Source organism: Scyliorhinus torazame, chromosome 13 (genome assembly GCF_047496885.1).
Source record: "Scyliorhinus torazame isolate Kashiwa2021f chromosome 13, sScyTor2.1, whole genome shotgun sequence".
Lineage (NCBI taxonomy): Eukaryota > Metazoa > Chordata > Chondrichthyes > Carcharhiniformes > Scyliorhinidae > Scyliorhinus > Scyliorhinus torazame.
In genome coordinates this window covers 28,093,092-28,116,137 of record NC_092719.1, presented here as the reverse complement: position 1 = coordinate 28,116,137, position 23,046 = coordinate 28,093,092, and the positions used below count along the sequence as shown (strand labels likewise).

General features: G+C 47.9%; 1 protein-coding gene across 5 annotated transcripts in view; it reads left to right on the top strand.

Moving 5' to 3' along the window:
- The window catches only part of LOC140387908 (SH3 and multiple ankyrin repeat domains protein 3-like), a 1,536,301-nt gene that overhangs the window by 120,393 nt on the left and 1,392,862 nt on the right, over window positions 1-23,046 (top strand). For all 5 annotated transcript variants that reach the window (XM_072471211.1, XM_072471213.1, XM_072471209.1 and 2 more), the window contains exon 2: window positions 14,307-14,361. The gene's annotated coding sequence lies outside the window, so the exon portion shown is untranslated. The remainder of the gene's footprint in view (window positions 1-14,306; window positions 14,362-23,046) is intronic.

Below are 23,046 nucleotides of genomic sequence, written 5' to 3'. Positions count from 1 at the left end.
CTGATTCCTGGGATGCAGGGCAGATTAAGTAGACTGGTCTACATTCTTTGGAATTTAAAAGAGTGAGAGGTGATCTCATTGAAACACTAAAAACAGTCTGAAGGGTCTTAACTGAGTAGATCCTGCCAGATGAGGAAGGAGCAGTGCGCCGAAAGTTAGTGATTTGAAACAAACCTGTTGGACTTTAACCTGCCGCTGTAAGACTTCTTACTGTGCCCGTCCCCAGTCCAACGCCGGTATCTCCACACGATGTTTCACATGACTGGGGTCACAGACTCAGAACAAGGTGTCAACCATTTGCAAGTGAGATGAGGAGAAATCTCTCCCCTTAATGGGTTGAGAGTCTTTGGAATTCTCTAGCCCAGAACTGTGCATTTTCAGCCATTGAGTATATTCAAGACAGAGGTATCTACATTTTTGAATAAGGAAGGAATCAGTGAATATGGTGATAATCTAGGAAGGAGGAGTTGAGGTAGAAGATTAGCCATGATCCTATTGAATGGTGGAACAGGTTCGAAGGGCAGTATTATCCTTTGGTGCTTCTAGCACAGTGGGCTAAACAGCTGGCTTGTATTGCAGAACAAGGCAGCAGCGTGGGTTCAATTCCCCGAACAGGCGCCGGAATGTGGCAACTAGAGGCTTTTCACAGTAACTTCATTGAAACCTACTTGTGACAATAAGCGATTATTATTATTCTATTTCTTATGACCTTATACTGTGTTTTTAAATGGGTGCTTCAAATACGGAATAGGATTGGGTGGAATGGGCAGGTGCTCTTATGAGAAAAGGCTGGACAGGCCAAGCTTGTACCTGAGGTTTAGGAGAGTGGGCGGCATGTGGCGCAGTGGTTAGCACTTGGGCTGCGGCGCTGAGGACCCAGGTTCGAATCCCGGCCCTGGGTCACTGTCCGTGCGGAGTTTGCACATTCTCTCAGTGTCTGCGTGGGTTTCACCCCCACACCCCAAAGATGTGCAGGTTAGGTAGATTGGCCTCGCTAAATTGCCCCTTAATTGGAAAAGAAAAATAATTGGCTACTCTAAATTTATTTTCAAAAAGAAGAGTAAGAGGCGACTTTGTTGAAACATATATTTTCCTGAGGAGTCTTCTATTTATTTATTTTTAATTCCAATTAAGGGGCAATTTAGCGTGGCCAATCCACCTACCCTGCACATCTTTTTGAGTTGTGGGGGTGAGACCCACGCAGACATGGGGAGAATGTGCAAACCTCCACACGGAGAGTGACCCTGGGGCCAGGATCGAACCCGGGTCCTCGGCGCCATGAAGCAGCAGTGCTAACCACTGCGCCACCGTACCGCCCGAGATCCTGAGGAGTCTTGACAGGGTGAATGTGAGAAGGCATTTCCTCTTGTGGAAGAGCATACAACTCAGGGTCATTGTTGAAAAGTAAGTCCTTGCCCATTTAAGACAGGGATGCGGAAAAACATTTTCTCTCAGAGCGTTGTGAGTCTTTGGAACTCTTCTTCAAAAGGAGGTGGTGCCGAATATTTAAATATATTTATGGCGGGGTAGTTGGATTCTTGTTAAGCAAGAGGGTGAAAGGTTATAGGGGGTAGATGGGAATGTGGTTTGACGGTTCAATCAGATCAGCCATGATCTGATTGAATGACGGGGTAGGCTAGAGGGGCTGAGTGGCCAACTCCTGCTCTGAATTTGTATCTTCATATGAGAGGATATATATGGCCCATGCAAAAGGATTAAAAGAGAGGGGAGGATATGTATTTGACTGGGGTGTGAAAGGGGATTAAATGGGTGGGTAACATCCAAAGGGTGAAAAATTAAATAAGTAACAAATGTGCAATTTGAAATAGAAATTTCCTCAGAGCTGCACTCCGTGTAACATTTCTGGAGCATGGTTTGAAGTGTAGCATCAAATTAAAAAATTTTTTTTAGAGCACCCAATTAATTTTCTCCAATAAAGAGGCAATTTAGCGTGGCCAATCCACCTACCCTGCACGTCTTTGGGTTGTGGGGGCAAAAACTCCACACGGACAGTGACCCAGGGCCGGGATCGAACCTGGGACCTCGGCGCCGTGAGGCAGCAATGCTAACCAATGCGCCACCGTGCTGCCCACGAAGTGTGGCATCAATGAAATGTGCTGCCACTTCCTAAGTTGGTTATGTGTTATCCCATCCTGAGCAAGGGCATGGTCAATTCCAGCCCCATATGCCACTGAGTGGCAACACAAGTGAACTAACCAAGAATTCTGATAAAAATTCCCCAATTCTTTGGCCCTTGGCGGCGCAATAATTACAGTCAACAGCATGGTAAGCAGAAACACAATTACTGTAAATTTATAACAAGAAGGAAATATGCAGCATACACAACTGGATAACGACAAGCTAACCTACTACCCGCTTTGCCTGTCCCACCCTCTACGCACACACACAGGACAGACAAACACAGAGAGGGGGGAAGGGGTAAAAACAATAAGGATGAATGTAAAAATGTAAGAGTATTTGCTTCAAATGATGGTTCCTTAGCACGCTTTCCTCACAGCATGCTGGGTGATCCAGGACTTCCTTACAGAGTCATTCATTCAGGGTCCCAGCTGGTTGGAAAATTTAGTACTCACTGGCAGCAGACTTTCTGGAGAGACGCTTTATTTCTTATCAAGCTGGGCCCTCAGCCCGAGGTTCACATCCAGGCCTATATCTTTCTGTATGGGCACTTTATGGCCTACTTTTAGCTCATGATTTGACTTCAGTCTCGCGAGAATGACACTCAGTCTTGCTGGAGAGAGAGTTTAGCTGGGTCTTTTGGGAGAGAGTTGGCAACAGCTCTCTGGAGAGGATTTGGCTGGAACTCGTACCTCCCTGTTGACAAAATGAAATGGAAAGCACCTTCGGTCTCTGAATCATTTTAGTGGGATAAGATCCAATCGCCATCTGTTAACGGGCAGAGCCCAGCCGTTTGGGCCCATTCATTGGCTGCCAGCCAAATGAATCAAATCGAGTCACCACTGATGTCAGTCAGTCTAAAACAGCACAACCTTCAGGATCCTTCTGTTTGAATTAAAGGCACGGGCTGCCTTAAAGGCACATGTCCACAAATCATCCATGGATCAAAAATGCAACAGCAAAAATAAAAGAAAGGGGAACATTGAACATAGAACATACAGTGCAGAAGGAGGACATTCGGCTCATCGAGTCTGCAATGATCCACTTAAGCCCTGACTTCCACCCTATCCCCGTAACCCAATAACCCTTCCTAACGTTTTTGGGCACTAAGGGCAATTTATCATGGCCAATCCACCTAACCTGCACGTCTTTGGACTGTGGGAAGAAACGGAGGAAACCCACGCAGACATGGGGAGAACGTGCAGACTCCGCACAGACAGTGACCCAGCGGGGAATCGACCTTGGGACCCTGGCACTGTGAAGCCACAATGCTATCCACTTGTGCTACCGTGTTGCCCAATAAGGGAAATAAGGGAATAAATAGGAAAAGACAGGAAGCACCCATACAATAGCAATGGACTGGCTGAGGATTATGTGGATAGCACATTTAGCGAGGTGGTCACACAGCACCTAAGAAGTTCACAGGCAGGGAGGGAATGGGTGACTGCCAGGGTAGCTAAGACAAACAGGCAGGTAGTGCAGGCATTCGCTGAGGCTATCTAAAGGGTGGTGGTTGATGGGAAGTGTTCAGACTGGAGTCCATTTACTAGTGGTGAACAACAAGGATCTGTTTTGGGACCACTACTGTTTGTCATTTTTATAAATGACCTGGAGGAGGGCGTAGAAGGATGGGTGAGTAAATTTGCAGATGACACTAAAGTCGGTGGAGTCGTGGACAGTGCGGAAGGATGTTACAAGTTACAGAGGGACATAGATACTTTGCAACGCTGGGCTGAGAGGTGGCAAATGGAGTTTAATGCAGAAAAGTGTGAGGTGATTCATTTTGGAAGGAATAACAGGAAGACAGAGTATTGGGCTAATGGTAAGATTCTTGGCAGTGTGGATGAGCAGAGAGATCTCGGTGTCCATGTACATAGATCCCTGAAAGTTGCCACTCAGGTTGAGAGGGTTGTTAAGAAGGCGTACAGTGTGTTAGCTTTTATTGGTAGAGGGATTGAGTTTCAGAGCCATGAGGTCATGTTGAGGCTGTACAAAACTCTGGTGCGGCCGCATTTGGAGTATTGCGTGCAATTCTGGTCGCCGCATTATAGGAAGGATGTGGAAGCATTGGAAAGGGTGCAGAGGAGATGTACCAGAATGTTGCCTGGTTTGGAGGGAAGATCTTATGAGGAAAGGCTGAGGGACTTGAGGCTGTTTTCATTAGAGAGAAGAAGGTTAAGAGGTGACTTAATTGAGGCATACAAGATGATCAGAGGATTGGATAGGGCAGACAGTGAGAGCCTTTTTCCTCGGATGGTGATGTCTAGCATGAGGGGACATAGCTTTAAATTGAGGGGAGATAGATATAGGACAGATGTCAGAGGTAGGTTCTTTACTCAGAGAGTAGTAAGGGTGTGGAATGCCCTGCCTGCAACAGTAGTGGACTCGCCAACACTAAGGGTATTCAAATGGTCATTGGATAAACATATGGACGATAAGGGAATGGTGTAGATGGGCTTTAGAGTGGTTTCACAGGTCGGCGCAACATCGAGGGCTGAAGGGCCCGTACTGCGCTGTAATGTTCTATGTTCTATCTCAATCTCCACCGCTTTTCAGTTTTTGGATACTGGCGAGCAAGATGGTTCCTCAGAGGACTATGGCAAGAGGCAAGTCTCTGGCCCCACTGGTGGTTCGGCCGCACAGAGGAGAATAGGAAGAGTGGAAGTGCTACAGTGGTAGGGAACTCCGTAATTAGGAAAGTAGACATAGATGTTACTCCAGAATGGTATGGTGCCTCCCTGATTCCAGTGTCAGGGATGTTGCAGAGTGGCTACTGATGTGTTATGTACTCTGGGATAACACAGGCTGCAACCGGATGCAGCTTTAACCAAAAGATACTCCAGATCTTGACGTTAGTTCAATCTGATTTATTGAACCAGTAGCACAGTTAGCACAGTTCTCTGTGAGTTCGACTCTCTGCTAACGCAAGTGTGGTTACTCTGTCTGACTGAACCAGACTAGCTCTTAGCCACGTGCTGGAGGTGTGACACTGTACATACACCCTGACTCACTCTGTGGATGTTCATCAGTGGAAAGAGGCGGAGTGTGAGTGCCTCGTGCCTTTTATAATGAGATACCACCCCTGAGTGTCCTGCCTGCTCATTGGTCATGTCCTGTTCTCTGTGTTCATTAGCTGCCTGTCTGTATATAATTATGTTTGCATATCATGACAGCTATAGGACATTCTTTTGCAGGAAAGGTGAACAGCCAGAGATCATGGTCTACCAATGACACAGGTAATAAAATGAATGAGGTCCTGAAAGCAGATTTTAGGGAGCTAAGAAGGGAATTAAAAAGCAGGACTTCAAGAGCAGAAATCTCAGGATTACTTCCAACGTCAAATGCGAGAAGGCATAAGAATAGGAAGATTGAGCGGTTCAACACGTGGCTGGGGAAATGGAATCGGAGGGTGGGCTTTAGATTTCTGAGGCATTGGGATCAGTTCTGGGGCAGGTGGGACCTGTAAAAGAAGGAGGGGTTGCACCTTAACAGGACTGGAACTAATGTCCTCATGGGGAGGTTTGCTGGTGCTGTTGGGGTGGGTTTACATTACATTTTTAGGGGGATGGGTACCAGAGTGCATCTTCAGAGAGGAGAGGAGAAAGAATGGCAGTGAGAAGTGGAGACGTATTAACTGATAAAGAAGATATATCAGACAGTAGTATCAAGGTAAATAGAATAATTGGAGAGTTTGATAGAACTACAGTAGACAATAATCAGAGTAAGGGGGGGGAAGTACAAAAGCCTAAATCAGGATAAATGTGCATGCATCTGAGTGCATAGAGTGTGGTTAATAAGATTGGGGATCTGCAGCCTCAGGTTGACAAATGGACTTATGGTATTATTGCTATAACAGGGACCTGGTTCAAAGAAGGGCAGGACTGGGCATTAAATACTGCCGGGTACAAGACGTTTAGACTGGACAGGAAAGGCAGAAAAGGTTTGAGGGGAGTGACAGTATCGATTGAAGATGGCATTACTGTACTGCAGAGAGAGGATTTCCAGAGGATTCAAGGACAGAATCTCTCTTCCCAGAGGTAAAGAATGAAAAGATGCAATCGGTGTTGTAAATAGACCACCAAATAGTGGAAGGGATATAGAAAGACAAATATGCAAAGGAATTACGGAGAGGTGTAATAATTATCGAGTAAATATAATGTGGAATTTCAATTATCCAAGAATAGACTGGGATAGGAATAGTGCAAAGAGATATTATTCAGGAATAGACTGGGATAGTAATAGTGCAAAGATATATTATCCAAGAATAGACTGGGATAGGAATAGTGCAAAGATATATTATCCAAGAATAGACTGGGATAGGAATAGTGCAAAGAGACATTATTCAGGAATAGACTGGGATAGGAATAGCGCAAAGAGATATTATTCAGGAACAGACTAGGATAGGAATAGCGCAAAGAGACATTATCCAAGAATCGTCTCTCCCCACCCCGAGCACTTGGGCAGCACCTGAAATGCCCCTGGGTTGCATGCCGGAGAATGCAAATGGCTACCCTTCTCCTCAGCTCCCCTCAGCAGCCATTGTGCTAACTTTCTGCTTTTAAATAGGAACCCGTGTGACCTCCCGTTGGGGAGCTGGCGAGTTCCCGGGAGGCCTTTAGAAAAGGCTTCCATCTTGCTAATGAGATGGTGATTGGTCTTAATTGGTCTCAGTTGGTTTCTCGCCATGTCTTGGTGGGATTGGAAACCCCCACTGGGAGAGAACCAGTTAGATAGCGAACTGGTTTGTGCCGGGCGCGGATCTCAATTTTGGCATTTCTCGCTATTTAACTGGCACACCCGATAGGCACTGGGCACAAGAGCGGCCATTAAATTGCACCCTACGTGTTGGGACTGAATTGCGTGCGATTCGCATTCCCATTGGGGTGCCTTTCGGTAAGCGAGTCAGGACATGCAAATGGGTCAGCACTCTGCTGGCACGAAGCCCGAGCAATTCCCAGCCCAGCGGATGTTCTAATCACGAGGGCCAATGTTAGCACTAAAGAGCCTGACAACTGCAACTGTTTTCAAGTGTCCCACTTACCACATTGCAGCCCTGAAGATGGCTCACAGATGACCTGTCCCTGAGGTCAGTCTAGGTGGACCCACAGCTCCTTGCCAGTGAGGAAAGGAGGGACGCCTTCTTCCTCAGGGTGGGCCACAGACTCAAGCCTGCCCCTTTGAACACCACCTAGGAGGTGTTGGCAGACGCAGTTAGCACTGTCTGCCTCCTCAGGAGGAGACAACTGGTGATCCAGAGGGGTGGAGTGTCACTGGGCAGGTCTGTGCCCTGAGAAGGACAGCAAATCAGGGAGGGCTCCAAAGGCCGTGCTGCAGGTGTCCTCTGGTTGGAGTGAGCTCTGCTGATCCGCCGCTTCCTCTGCAGTGGGGTAGCGCTTCTGAGGAGTGCCAACACCTGGTGGGCCAGTGATTGAGCTTGGCCACGCCCATCATCTTGATGAAACAACTGGGGTATGAGGGTGTCCAGAGGGTGTAATGATATGTATAGTGCAGGGAGTGTAAAGGGTTAACAAGAGGAAGTTCATGTATCTCAACACAAGATGGCACCACAGAGTAGTCATATAAATATGCTGTGACTCTGGGAGGTGTTAGTGGCAGGGTGTTCATTGTATGAGAGAGAGTTTAGACATCGTAGTTAGATATTATTGATTTCTGTAGCATAGATGTAATACTGTTATTTTCTTAGCTATTACTTAGTAAGGTGTGCAAATCATTTAAAGTAGTGTCAGTAAACTAGCTTTGTTTGAAATACATAGCGTGATGTTCTTTGTTGGCACAACAGCTTTTAACCATCTTGAGGGACTCAACAGAGCACCTCGCAGAAGTGCGGCCTGAGTGGGCTCCCAGATGACCAGAGGCCTTCTGAGCGTTCAGAGGACACAGGCAGCACTCAGCAGAGTGAGCATCCAGGAATATATAAGTAGCACCAAAGGGGTGAGTTTAAAAGACAGACTACAGCAATGGCGGGGTCTGAGCCAGGCCACCCCGATCCTGAGGGGGGACACTCCGAGTCCACAGAAGTGGCACCAAGCTCCCCGCTTCTGCCCCCGACTCAGGCAGCCACCACCCCCTCCCCACCCCCCACCCCCCATCCCCACACATCCAGCAAGCCCGACAATTTTTGAGAGTTTTTCAGAAACTTTTATCCTCTCGCACCCCCTCCGCAGCCATTGTGCCCAGTTCCCGCTTGTCAATACTTGCGCCACCTCGCGCCTAAGAGGGGTGGAGCATCTCTGAAGGGTGGTGCATACTGTGTTCAACCCGCCAATCACATTTAAATCCATGTCAATGCGGTTTTTCATGCGTCTGCTTGCTGGGCATCGCCATCCGCGAGAGACCGGAGCATGGCGCCGGGTGCAAACCTCGATTTCCACATGGGCCCCTGATTCGCCACCCGATCGCCATTCACGTTACCGGCATCGTGAGGCATTTCAGCATTTCAGGCAATGTCAAGATATAGTCCCTTGAAGGAGAAAGGTAGGACAAATAACTCCAGAACCCCCTGGATGACGAGAGGTAAAGATGAAAAGGAGGAAGTATTCATGTGACAGATGTCAAGCAGAAAATACAATGGAGAATCAAACTGAGTAATGTATTTCTTTTGTAAAAAAAAAGTTCTGATCCCGCAGCAATCTTGATCTAATCTCTCTGATAATTCAGATTGACAGTTTCTTCAAACTCACTGTCAGATTCAAATACAGCACCTTCTTTTCAATTCTCCAGACATTCGTTTGGGGATTACCTGGATTTTGAGGACCTGACCATTTAAATTTAAATCTGCATCTATCAGACAACATTGTTTACATTTGCAATACTTCTATCTCCAGCCTCCAGCCAATGACAATTACAACCTTATGATGAAATAAGAATGATACAGGGATTCAGATTGTACTTATGTTTGTTTTAAAATGCTTCTGTTCTGTGACTGGATTGAAACACACTGAGCCAAAACTCCACAGCAAAGGAACACTTTGAAATAGCTGCAACAAATCCACATTGACTGCACTCTGTGACAATGTACTGAATAATTCACATCTTTGAGAATCGAGTAAGGATCTCTCCAGTTACAGAGGAACAGTTTACTCCTCAATGTTCTTACGCTCAATTACAATTAGCACACTGGTTCCCATGGCTCATAATGGCTGCGAAATGGGGCTTGGGAGCACCCCTGGTGTCAGGGCTACAGAAGCACCAAAGGCAGAAAATGGCACGGGGTGCACTGCCAGCCACTTGTGGCCCATTCTGCGACATGCCCCATGCTGGGCTGGGCACTAGCTGGGGCATGCTGTGTGTGTGCTGATAATGGGAGGTGAGGTCTGACATTGATGCCGATCAAGCATTCTGTCTGATTTGATACATGTTGCTGAAATTTCACAGAATGCCTACGCTGACCAGTCTCAGTTTAATAGGCATTCAACTGCGCAAGGAATCCCGGTGCTATTTAAAGGGATCCACTTGCAGGAGAGGTGCTTTTGATTTACTTCTGTGAGGACAAGTGGAAGTGCGGCGACTTGTCTTTTGGAAGTCTGCTGGCTATCTTGTAGATCCATTTAGGGAAGGTAGAGGATTTTGTCACCCGCAGTCCGCAGGAGGTAAGGGGTTCGACATTGCAGTGCCTCTAGGTCTGAAACACCACCAACAAATGGAGTAGAGGCTGCAGAGAGGGAAAGTCCTGTGGTGAGGAAGGGGAGGAGGTTTCTCCACAAAAGGCTCTGTCCCACCACAAAACCTTTCTGAGAGCACTTCCCAGGCCTGCACCTGAACCTGGAGCAGTGCCCGAGGTCACTCAGGTTACCAAGATGGTGGTTACAGAACAGATGTAAAGCAAGAGAACCATGGTCACACTGTTTACAGGTTGCACATCAAACCAGAGAGCAGGATGAAGGTCAGCTGAGGGTTGAGAGGGAGCATAAGGCAGCAACAGCCCATCATTCTGATGCTGTGAAGTGTGTGGGATGGTAAAGTCTGTGTTACAGCTAGTCCTGGAACGCTCATCACCATCCCATCTAGAAGGATTATTAGAGAATGCAGGCATACCTGCCCCCATCCGTTTGGCATACTCCTTTCTATTGAAGGACACCTGGGACGGGATTCTCTAATCCCGCGACAGAGTGTCCACGCCGTCGGAAACGGCGTCGCGTTTTACGATGGCGTGGACGGGCCACTCCCAGGAAAAATTCTGGCCCCTACAGGGGGCCAGCACGGTGCTGGAGCGGTTCGCGCTGCTCCAGCTTCCGTTCCCGGCACGAACTGTGCGCCGCGGGATCCGCGCATGCGCAGTTGCGCCGGCGCCAACGAGGACATGCGCAGTGGCCTCCTTCAACGTGCCGGCCCCGACGCAACATGGTGCAGGACTACAGGGGCCGGCGCATAGGAAAGGAGGCCCCCAGCCGCAGAGGCCGGCCCGCCGATCGATGGGCCCTGATCGCGGGCCAGGCCACATCGGAGCCCCCCGCCCCCCCTCCCCCCCGTGGTCGGACCCCCCCCGCCGCCGCCACAGGCCGCCACCCGACCCTTCAACGCCGAGGTCCCGCTAGCTCACAGCAGGTTAGAATGGCGCCGACGGGACTCGGCTCTTTTCTTACGGCCACTCGGCCCATCCGGGCCGGAGAATCGGCGGGCCTGCCGCGTAGAGCGGCCCGCGACCAGCGCCGCGCCAACCACACCGGCGCCAATGACGCCGATTCTCCGCAGAGCAAAGAATCGCGAGCCGGCGTCGGGGCGACATGACACGTTTCGTGCGGCCCGCCGGCGATTCTCCGACCCGGCACGGGGCTGGAGAATCCCGCCCTTTGTGCCCGAAGAGAGAAGACAGAAGGTTTGTGATTGTGTCATACAGTTGGTAGATTCATTGCTGCATAACTTGAAGTATGTGGAGGCAGCAAGATATGGGCATGAATGTGGCATCATTGAAAAGTGTGTGATGTCTAGAATCTGAATGTTACTAGACATTTTTTTCCGAAAACTCCCCAAATTCCCTTAGAGTCTGCATGACCTCCACCATCCCCTCCATTGGATCCGCCACGTACAGCAACAGGTCATCCGCATATAGCGACACCCGATGCTCTTCTCCCCCTCGGACCACCCCTCTCCATTTATTAGACTCCCTCAATGACATGGCCAATGGTTCAATCGCCAATGCGAACAACAGGGGGGACAGGGGGCACCCCTGCCTCGTCCCTCGGTACAGTCGAAAGCACTCCGACCTCCGCCGGTTCGTCACTACACTCGCCATCGGGGCTCTGTATAGGAGCTTAACCCAACTGAGAAACCCCTCCCCAAACCCAAACCTCCACAGCACCTCCCAGAGGTACTCCCACTCTACTCGGTCAAAGGCCTTCTCCGCGTCCATAGCTGCCACTATCTCTGCTTCTCCCTCCTCCGATGGCATCATTATCACGTTTAAGAGCCGCCGCACATTGGTGTTTAGTTGTCTGCCCTTTACAAATCCCGTCTGGTCCTCGTGGATTACCCCCGGGACACAGTCCTCGATCCTCGTGGCCAGCACTTTTGCCAGCAACTTTGCATCCACATTAAGGAGTGAGATTGGCCTGTACGATCCACATTGCAGTGGGTCCTTGTCCCACTTTAGGATCAAAGAAATTGTCGCTTCTGACATTGTCGGGGGCAGGGTCCCCTCCTCTCTTGCCTCATTAAAGGTCCTCACCAGTAGCGGGGCCAACAGGTCTGCGTACTTCCTGTAGAACTCCACCGGGAATCCGTCCGGTCCCGGGGCCTTCCCCGCCTGCATACTCCCCAAACCCTTGCTCAGCTCCTCCAACCCAATTGGTGCCCCCAAACCAGCCACCTCTTGCTCCTCCACCCTCGGGAATCTCAGCTGATCTAGGAATCGTCTCATCCCTTCTTCCCCCGTTGGGGGCTGGGATCTGTACAGCTCTTCATAAAAGGCCTTGAATACCACGTTTATTTTCGTCGCACTCCGAACCGTGGCTCCCCTTCCATCTTTGACTCCCCCTATTTCCCTCGCTGCCATCCTCTTACGGAGCTGGTGTGCCAGCATCCGACTAGCCTTTTGCCCATACTCGTAGGTCGCCCCCTGCGCTTTCCTCCACTGTGCCTCCGCCTTCCCTGTGGTCAACAGGTCAAACTCCGTCTGGAGCCGTCGTCTTTCCCCAAGTAATCTTTAGTATCTGAATGTTAAGCATGAACTTTGAGTACGAGGGACTCTTGATGGGTGAATGATTGGGGTGGGGTATATTGACCAGTGTAAGAAGCTGGTGATAGAATGGGTACGAGGAGTCCTTTGATGATGCTTTTAGTGACCTTGATCACCCCTATTAGGTCATTGAATTGTTCCTGCCACTTTTGCCAGATCCTTGCATCCATCTCCTTGGCTACCTACTCCCATTCTTTTCCGAGACCATTCCTTGCTGGTGTCTTGGTTCTCAAGGAAACATGGCGCCTCTCCAGTGCTGCATCTGTGAATGACGCGACCCTTTCTCTGCCCTGGTGCTCCATTGTCCTTTCCTCCATTTGCAGCAGTGACAGTCGGCAGCAGTTCCTTCCATTCAGTGCAGCTACCCTTTGAGCGTGACAGACTGCCTTGAAGAACTGGAAGCTGGCTGCTGGAACACATGCTAGCTTTGCACATTGTTAGCCTCTCTGCTGAGTGTGCAGCCAGCCAGCGTGGATTGCCCTGGGTGGCATGCTGCCATCTCTCAGTGGAGAAGGCAGCGCAAAGCTTGCATGCGGGCCTTGCCTCATGGGGAACTGGCACAGGCCCAAAATGGGTGGCAACAAATCCGGGGAATCATTTTTTTGCCAATGAGGTCAAGCTTTCTTGCACATTCATTTAGGACATGGTGGGACTCGATTCATTCTCCTTCTTTGAATCCTTTCCAGCGCTTGTTTTTGAAATCAAGGTAAGTTTTGACTGTGTGACCCAGCAGTGAGAGCTTCTACAGTGCATCTTGTATTAAAGGAACCTCTCTGAACGTTTATTAAAGAGGCAAATAGGGGGGTTGCCGAGGAAAAGACCAGCTAAGTGGTAGACCGTAAGTAGTTAAAGTGAAGAGTTCATTAGATTACATTAAAATGTACCAAGGCGTTTGCAGGAGTGTTATAAAGCCACATCAGGCATTATTAGGGCCGAAATCAAATGAGGTAGGGTTATGGACAATCATAAAGAAGGAAAGAGAACTAGAGTGTCAGAGTGATTTCGGGGCATTTCAATGTTTATGGACCTAGCTAGCTGAATGTAACGCTGCCAATGGTTTGGCAATTCAAATTGGGATGCTTAAGGGGGCGAGAGTTGGAGGAGTTTAGGGCTGGAAAGATTTGAAAAAAGCGTGAAAAGCTTTCAAATCAAGGCATTGCTTAACCAAGAGCCAGTGTCCATTAGCAAACACAGGAGTGATGGGTGAATGGGACCTGATCCATAAGTACACGAGCAGTAGCGAATAGCTTAAACTCACATTAACAGAGGGTAGAACATGGGAAGGAATTTCTGTTCAGCCTGTGCTACATGTCAGACAAGCAGTCTAATAATTTAGTGACAGTGGAGGAGTTGAGAGAGGTACAACTGGGGATGATCCACATACACCTGCAAAGTTATGTTGGGTTTTCAAATGATACCACTGAGAGGTATCATATAAATAAGAAATAGGAGGGGACCAAAGTTAGAACAAGGGTAACATCAGAGGAAACTGCGCAGGTGCTGGCAGTGAAACCATGGCAGGTAATTCTCTGGCTATGATTCGAAAGATAAGAATTGAAGCAGGTGAGAGCACTGCCACCCAGCTGGATAACAGTGGGGAGGCATTGGAGGAGGATGGTGTGCTTATCAAAGGCTACAAACAGGTCGAGAAGGACAAGGAGGAAAAGTTTACCTTTGTCACAGTCACATGGAATGTCATTTGTCACTTTGAGAAAAAAGGTGTTTCATTCCTGTGATAGGGACAGAAACTTGACCGGGGGGGATTCAAACAGCGAGTTCCAGGAAAGATGGGCATGGCTTTGAGAGGCGGCAACATGTTCAAGGACATTGAAGTGGAAAGGGAGGTTGAGGAGGGGTTGGGAGTTTGCAAGGATGGTTGGTCAATGATTGATTGGGATAATGACAATAGAGTCAACTACCATTGTCATTCTTTTAGATGTTTTAACCTTTCAATTATCTTTTTGATTTCTAGGCTAAAGGACAACTAACCAAGAAGATCCGTTTAACTTGTCTCATTCTTTTGTAAGGTAAGAGCACAGGAGAATGGTTCATCTATTCTGCTGAATCTGAGGTTGAGTTGTCTGATGATGTGAATCAAAGGCTGAGAATTTCTGGGATGAATAATTGAATTTGATCGACCTGCAACTTGCAATCCGTTCTTCATCTCACTTGATGCTCAGAGGGAGCCAAGAAACCAAACCACTGGCAGAAATTGAGCAGGCCAGGGAGGGTGATGGAGGAATAGAAACAGAACTAACTCAGAAAGTGGGGATTGAAAAAAAAACAGACCAACAAATGCCTTCATTCAAGAGATTTGAGGAATTGTCAGGATGTCCATTTTCTATCATTGTCTGCTTCTGATTTCATCACAGTTCAGGTGCAGGTGGCTTCCAGCACAGGGTCTGAAACAATAGAACCAGCTGTATTCTGCTGGTCTTATGGTTTGATGTCAAAGAGCAATCAAAGAGGGCTGATGGATTTTGGTCCTTTAGGGCAGGACGGTAACATTGTGGGAGCACAGCTCCAGGGTCCCAGGTTCGATTCCGGCTTGGGTCACTGTCTGTGTGGAGTCTGCACATCCTCCCCGTGTGTGCGTGGGTTTCCTCCGGGTGCTCCGGTTTCCTCCCACAGTCCAAAGATGTGCAGGTTAGGTGGATTGGCCATGATAAATTGCCCTTAGTGTTCAAAATTGCCCTTGGTGCTGGGTGGGGTTACTGGGTTATGGGGATAGGGTGGAAGTGTGGGCTTGGGTAGGGTGCTCTTTCCAAGAGCCGGTGTAGACTCGATGGGCCGAATGGCCTCCTTCTGCACTGTAAATTCTATGATCTCAAGGGAGCAGCTGTATAAAGGAGAGGAAGTTATGATTCCGTTGTACAGAGCATTGGTCAGACCTCATCTGGAGTCCTGCGTTCGGATTGGACCCTGCACCTCAGGAAGGATATACTGGTCTTGGAATTGGTGAAGTGCAGATTTACAAGAATGAGACAGGGCATGGAGGGTGACATTATGAGGAGAAGTTTCAGTATCTTAGAAACCTAAAAAATGTCCAGCGCGGAAGGAAGCCGTTTAGCCCACCCTAGCAATGTACGAATTAAGAGCAAGAGTTGGCCACTCGGCCCGCCTGAACCTGCTCCGCCATTTAATAAGGTCATGACTGATCTGACTATAACCTCACCTCCATCACCACCTTCCCCCGCTAACCTTTCACCCTCTTGCTTATCAAGAATATATCGATCACAGCCTTAAAAATATTGAAAGAGTCTTTGCATCGTTTTTTCAGATAGAAATTTCGGAAGGCTCACGATCCTCTGGGATTTTGTTTTCTCTCTCTACTGTCTTAAATGGGTGACCCCTTATTTTTCAACAAGTGATACATTCTCCCACAAAAGGAAACATCCTCTCCACATCCACCCTGTCAGGAGCCCTCAGGATCGTATATGCTTCAATCAAGTCACCTCTTACTCTTCTAAACTCCAGCGGATACAAACGTAGCCTGTCCAACCTTTCCTCATAAGACAAACCACCCATTCCTGGTAGTTTCATAAACCTTCTCTGAACTGCCTCCAATGCAATTTCATCCTTTCTTAAATAAGGAGACCAATTGTACACAGTACCCAGATGTGGGGCGGGATTCTCCGACATCCCGCCCGGTCGGAGAATCGGCGGGACGCGGCGTGAATCTCGCCCCGCTGCTCGGAAGCCGGCTGCCGAATTCTCCGGTGCCGTTTTTTTGGCTGGGGCGGGGATCGCGCCGGGCCGGTCGGGGGCCGTTGGCAGTGGCACGCCTGGCGATTCTCTGGTCTCCGATGGGCTGAGCGGCCGCCCATTTGCGGCCAGTCCTGCCGACGTGAATGACACAAGGTCTGTACCGGTGGGACCTGGCTCTGAGGGCGGCCTGAGGAGTCCTCGGGGGGCCGCGGGGGGATCCGGCCCGGGGGGGGGCGGGGGTGGCCCCCACGGTGGCCTGGCCCGCGATCGGGGCCCACCAATCTGCGGGCGGGCCAGTGCCGTGGGGGCACTCTTTCCCTCCGCGCCGGCCTGTGTAAAACTCCGCCATGGCGGGCGCGAAGACAAAACCCCCTGCGCATGCGCAGGAATGACACCAGCGATTCTGGGAACACGCTGGCGCTCCTGCGCATGCGCCAACTCGCACCGGCCGGCGGAGGCACTTCGGCGCCGTTTGGCATGACGCCAATCACTCCCGTGCCAGCCTAGCCCCCGAAGGTGCGGAGGATTCCGCACCTTCCAGAAGGCCCGACGCCGGAGTGGTTCACGCCACTCTTTGGCTCAGGAACGGCCCACCCACCGGATACTGGAGAATCCCGGCCGTGGTCTCACCAATGCACTGTGTATCCAAAGCATAACCTCCCTAACCTTTGTGTTCAATTCTCCTCACAACAAATGATAACATCTATGAGCTTTCCTAATTGCTTGCTGTACCTACATACTAACCGTTTGCGATTCAAGCGCGAGGCTACCTCGAACCCGCTGTATCTCCACCACCTGTAACTTCCTCTCCAGGCTAGGCACCCTCCTGACTTGCAATTGTATCGTCATTCCTTCACTGTCGCTGGGTCAAAATCCTGGAACTGCCTCTCTAACAGCACGGTGGGTGTACCTACACTAGATGGCTCAAGGAGGTGACTCGCCACCACCTTTGCAAGGGAAATTATAGACGAGCAATGAATGCTATCCTTTTCAGTGAATCTCACGTTCCGTGAAATAATTTTTTTAAAATCCAAACATTTCATAAAGCGATTTGTGTTTCTGTCTCTAACTGTTTCAGCGAAGGAGTTGCAGAACCCCTCTACTCACTGGATAAAATATTGTCCTCAACTCTCCGATAATTCTTTTACCATTTACTTTGAATCTATGTCCCCTTGTTGTAAATTTTTGATTCCAAGATGGGATTCTAATCACCTATTTGCGCCATTATTAAGACCGCCTATTTCTACCTCTGGAACAAAATCTGATCTGTTCCTACCTCAGCTCATCTGATGCACAAAACCTCACCTCTAGACCTGACTATTCCAATACATTCCTGGCTGCTTGCACTCTTTTCTCTGTACATTCAAACTTGGCACCATTGACTAATATTCCCTTGCAGACAGGAGATTGAAGGATGGTCTGAAGGAAGTGTTGAAAATGATCAACAGATTTGATAGGAAAGATAGCAGGGCAGAATTAAAAGCGAAATACAGCGGATGCTGGAAATCAAAAAGAAACAGAAAATGCAGGAAAAACTCAGCAGGTCTGGCAGCAACTGTGGAGAGAGAAACAGAGTTCACATTTTCTGGAGAAAGGTCATATGGACTCGAAAGATTGAGTGCAATTTAATGGAAATGAACAGAGTCCTGTGTCGAGTGCGTTGAGCTGGGTTTTCCCCAGCGCTGCCAGCAGCAAAGGTGACCCTGCTATTAAACAGGACTCTCCTTATTTTTCGGGCCTTGGCAAGGAACGCCAGTGCAAGAAGAGACCGAGTAGTTATTTTTCCTGACCTCAATGGGCAGGATCCAGATCATCACGCCTCGCAAGATCTGTTAGATTTCACGAGGCTTGATGAGGCCGGCAAATTTCGCAAGAGGCCTCTGGCGAGATTTATTGGCCTCGTCGTGTCCTGAGTCGGGCGCGGTGAGGCTGTTACATAGCAACCATCGACTCGGTTTTTCTCTCCATAGATGTTGCCAGACCTGAAGAGCCTATCCAGCATTTTCTGTAAATAGTGATGCAATCAAGAACAAGGCAACATAATCATAACATCAAAGCAATGTTGTTTAGGAGAAAAATCAGATAGCACTTACCCACATGGTGGGTAAGAACTTCTGCTCTTAATGGATTGGGCGCTCCTGACCTAAAGGTAAGGCCCAAAGATACCAGGTATGCTTAGTTTGGAGTAAAGGATGGTTAGCAATGTCCTTATTGTGTTAACATCTTGGCAACCAGTGCAAAGAGTGGAATTGGTATTTTCCAAATCCTTATCGTTCTATGTTCCTGAGAATACAATCCAATCTTATTGCAGTCTATGTTTTGGTGTTACTGTAGTCACAGTACATCTCTCTGCAAAAAATGCAGTATTGAATGAGGGATGAAAATTCCACTGAAAGGACACAAGATTAACGACAGAAAAGAAATGACTGAGGGCAGCACGGTGGCGCAGTGGGTTAGCACTGCTGCCTCACGACGCTGAGGTCCCAGGTTCGATCCCGGCTCTGGGTCACTGTCCGTGCGGAGTTTGCACATTCTCCCCGTGTTTGCGTGGGTTTCGCCCCCACAGCGCAAAAATGTGCAGGGTAGGTGGATTGGCCACGCTAAGTTGCCCCTTAATTGGAAAAAATGAATTGGATACTCTAAAATTTAAAAAGAAATTTAAAAAAAAGAAATTACTGCTATGTAAATAATGAAGATTCAGTAGCTTAATACAGAAAATGAAGGTACCATTGCATTACTGGGTGTGGTCATAAATCACAGGTGCAAAGCTCATGTAGTTTATGAACCGCGACCCCCACCCCTCCAGAAACATTATGAAGACATTTCAGCGTAATCTTGGCTTCACGGCATTTCAGAAATAGTCACACCAGGGTTGTCCCCAGCTTTCTAGCCAGTGAATTGGGCCATCACCATGGCTATTACATTCTCGCCCATTGACGAGAGCAAATTAGTCATATACTGGCAGAGCCCAAAATGGGCAACTGATTCATCATTATCTGCTCTGGATACCCTTAAGGCGAATTTCAAACCCCAGCATGTCTGCAAACATTATGTACAGTGGATGATTATGAAATTTGCCAGTACCAGGGGAAACATTTAACCTGATGTGTTAGATTGCCTCTTTCCGGGAATGGCTGCTGACGCATCATGTTTAGGGTCATCTTCATGTTTTGCAGCCGAGTGGGGAAGATTTTCTTTGTATCTGAGGCTCTTTGCAAACTGCTTGACTATTCTGGTGCAGCAGTTGCGAGAAAGATAGTTCCTCTGCCCCCAAATACCTAAGGTGAAAAATATCATGGGTCCCGGCCAAGGATTGATTGTACAGCACCTGAGATAAGGAGAAACGTCTTCTGTTGGAGATCCTGAACCTTTTGAATTTTCGAGCCCAGAGCTGTGGATGTTCGATTACTGAATGTTTCCAAGATATACCAATTGATGTTTTGAAAACTAAAGGAATCAAGGGATATGGGAATAGGGCATGAAGATGGAATTGAGGGAGAGAGCAGCCATGATCTTATTGAATGGTGGAGCAGGCTCAAGGGGCAGGATGGCCGACTCCTGCGCCTATTATTTATGTACTCATCGCCACTCTGATGGTACTGCGTGATTTAGGCAGACTTTTATTTACATGGACCCTTAAAACACCTCAGATACATATATAATGCTTCATGGACAATGCATTAATTGTAGTGTCGTGGTACTATGTAGGTCATCTTGGCAGCCATCTTTTACAGAGCAAGATCCCATAAAGTGCAGTCAGTTAACTGCATTTTAGATGGCGTTGGTTGGGACAGGAATGTTGCCCAGGACATCAAAGATTCCTTGCTCTCTTCCAAATACTGCGATGAGCCTTCTCACATTCCCTTGTAAGGGTAGACAGCCTCTACTTATATCTCACCCAAAAGGATGGCACCTCCAGTAGCGTAGCACTCCCTATGGGCGTCGGCCAAGATAGTCCTGGAGTGGGGCTTGACACTTAGAATCTGTGACTCAGAGATGAGAGTGCTACCGTCTGAGGCCAGCCGACAGTTAATCAGACAGCCCTTTGTAAAATTTCACCGCATCACCTCAGTAAAATGACTGCCTGGTCTGTGAGTTACGAAACATCTATTCATTAGCCAGTGATGAGTCATCGGAAAGGGGGAGCAAGGAACAATCACAGCAAGAATGACCTCATTCGAACATAGACAGACAGGGAAAAACCATTTGGTCTATCAAACCTGTCTCAATCCGTCTTGTTGAATTTAAGTGTCATCACTCCGAATGCTTTCCCCCAATCTCCCCGCCAAAATCCCCCATGGCCCCCAGCCTCTTCCACGCGGTTTCCCTGGGAGAGGTTAAATTACTAAAACAGGACAAAAGACTGAGTGATCTGCATCTCTGTGTATATATCAGGGATCAATGCAGATGCACTACAACTAAGCAATCATTAGAGTGAGCACGGGAGATGTATAAATACAGACAGACAGGAAGTCAGGCACTCTTCACAGGAACGGCAGCTGGTGAGCAGGACACAGACAGGCAGCTCAGATGTAACCTAGTGTAAGTGCTGGAGAGAGAACAAACTCAAAATAAAGCATCTACTTCAACTGAAAGACTACGAGCTTTATTCAGACACAAGGAATAACATAAAGACTAGGAAAAATTAATTTTGGGACTTTCCTCCCCAACTTCCGAATGTAATCAGGAGACCATTGTGACCAGGACCATAAGACATAGGAGTGGAAGTAAGGCCATTCGGCCCATCGAGTCCACTCCACCATTCAATCATGGCTGATTTTAACTCCATTTACCCGCTCTCTCTCCATAGCCCTTAATTCCTCGAGAAATCAAGAATTCCACAGACCCACCACTCTCTGCCTGAAGAAATTTTTCCTCATCTCTGTTTTAAACTGAGGGGTAATAGATATAGGACAGAGGTCAGAGGTAGGTTCTTTACGCAAAGAGTGGTGAGGCTGTGGAATGCCCTACCTGCAACAGTAGTGAACTCGCCAACATTGAGGGCATTTAAAAGTTTATTGGATAAGCATATGGATGATAATGGCATAGTGTAGGTTAGATGGCTTTTGTTTTGGTGCAACATCGTGGGCCGAAGGGCCTGTACTGCGCTGTATCGTAAAAAAAAAAAAAAAATATATATATATATATATATATATAAATAAATAAATAAAGTGACTCCCTTTTATTCTAAGGCTGTGCCCCCGGTTCCTAGTCTCCCCTGCTAATGGATACTACTTCCCTACGTCCACCCTACCTAAGCCATTCATTATCTTGTAAGTATCTATTAGATCTCCCCTCAACCTCCTAAACTCCAATGAATATAATCCCAGGATCCTCAAACGTTCATCGTATGTTAGGCCTACCATTCCTGGGATCATCCGTGTGAATCTCCGCTGGACCCGCTCCAGTGCCAGTATGTCCTTCCTGAGGTGTGGGGCCCAAAATTGCTCACAGTATTCTAAATGGGGCCCAACTAGTGCTTTATAAAGCTTCAGAAGTACATCCCTGCTTTTATATTCCAAGCCTCTTGAGATAAATGACAACATTGCATTTGCTTTCTTAATTACGGACTCAACCTGCAAGTTTACCTTTAGAGAATCCTGGACTAGGACTCCCAAGTCCCTTTGCACTTCAGCATTATGAATTTTGTCACCGTTTAGAAAATAGTCCAATCCTCTATTCTTTTTTCCAAAGTGCAAGACCTCGCACTTGCCCACGTTGAATTTCATCAGCCATTTCTTGGACCACTCTCCTAAACTGTCTAAATCTTTCTGCAGCCTCCCCACCTCCTCAATACTACCTGCCCCTCCACCTATCTTTGTATCTTCGGCAAACTTAGCCAGAATGCCTCCAGTCCCGTCATCTAGATCGTTAATATATAAAGAGAACAGCTGTGGCCCCAGCACTGAACCCTGCGGGACACCACTCGTCACCGGTTGCCATTCTGAAAAAGAACCTCTTATCCCAACTCTCTGCCTTCTGCCTGACAGCCAATCGTCAATCCATATTAGTACCTTGCCTCGAATACCATGGGCCCTTATTTTACTCAGCAGTCTCCTGTGAGGCACCTTATCAAAGGCCTTTTGGAAGTCAAGATAGATAACATCCATTGGCTCTCCTTGATCTAACCTATTTGTTATCTCTTCAAAGAACTCTAACAGGTTTGTCAGGCACGACCTCCCCTTACTAAATCCATGCTGACTTGTCCTAATCCGACCCTGCACTTCCAAGAATTTAGAAATCTCATCCTTAACGATGGATTCTAGAATCTTGCCAACAACCGAGGTTAGGCTAATTGGCCTATAATTTTCCATATTTTTTCTTGTTCCCTTCTTGAACAGGGGGGTTACAACAGCGATTTTCCAATCCTCTGGACTCTCCCTGACTCCAGTGACTTTTGAAAGATCATAACTAATGCCTCCACTATTTCTTCAGCTATCTCCTTTAAAACTCTAGGATGTAGCCCATCTGGGCCTGGAGATTTATCAATTTTTAGACCTCTTAGTTTCTCTAGCACTTTCTCCTTTGTGATGGCTACCATATTCAACTCTGCCCCCTGACTCTCCGGAATTGGTGGGATATTACTCATGTCTTCTACTGTGAAGACTGACGCAAAGTACTTATTTAGTTCCTCAGCTATTTCCTTGTCTCCCATCACAAAATTACCAGCGTCATTTTGGAGCGGCCCAATGTCTACTTTTGCCTCCCGTTTGTTTTTAATGTATTTAAAGAAACTTTTACTGTCATTCCTAATGATACTGGCTAGCCTACCTTCATATTTGATCCTCTTCTTCCTTATTTCTCTCTTTGTTATCCTCTGTTTGTTTTTGTAGCCTTCCCAATCTTCTGACTTCCCACTACTCTTTGCCACATTATAGGCTTTCTCTTTTGCTTTGATGCATTCCCTGACTTCCTTTGTCAGCCATGGCTGCCTAATCCCCCTCTGATAACCTTTCTTTTCTTTGGGATGAACCTCTGTACTGTGTCCTCAATTACTCCCAGAA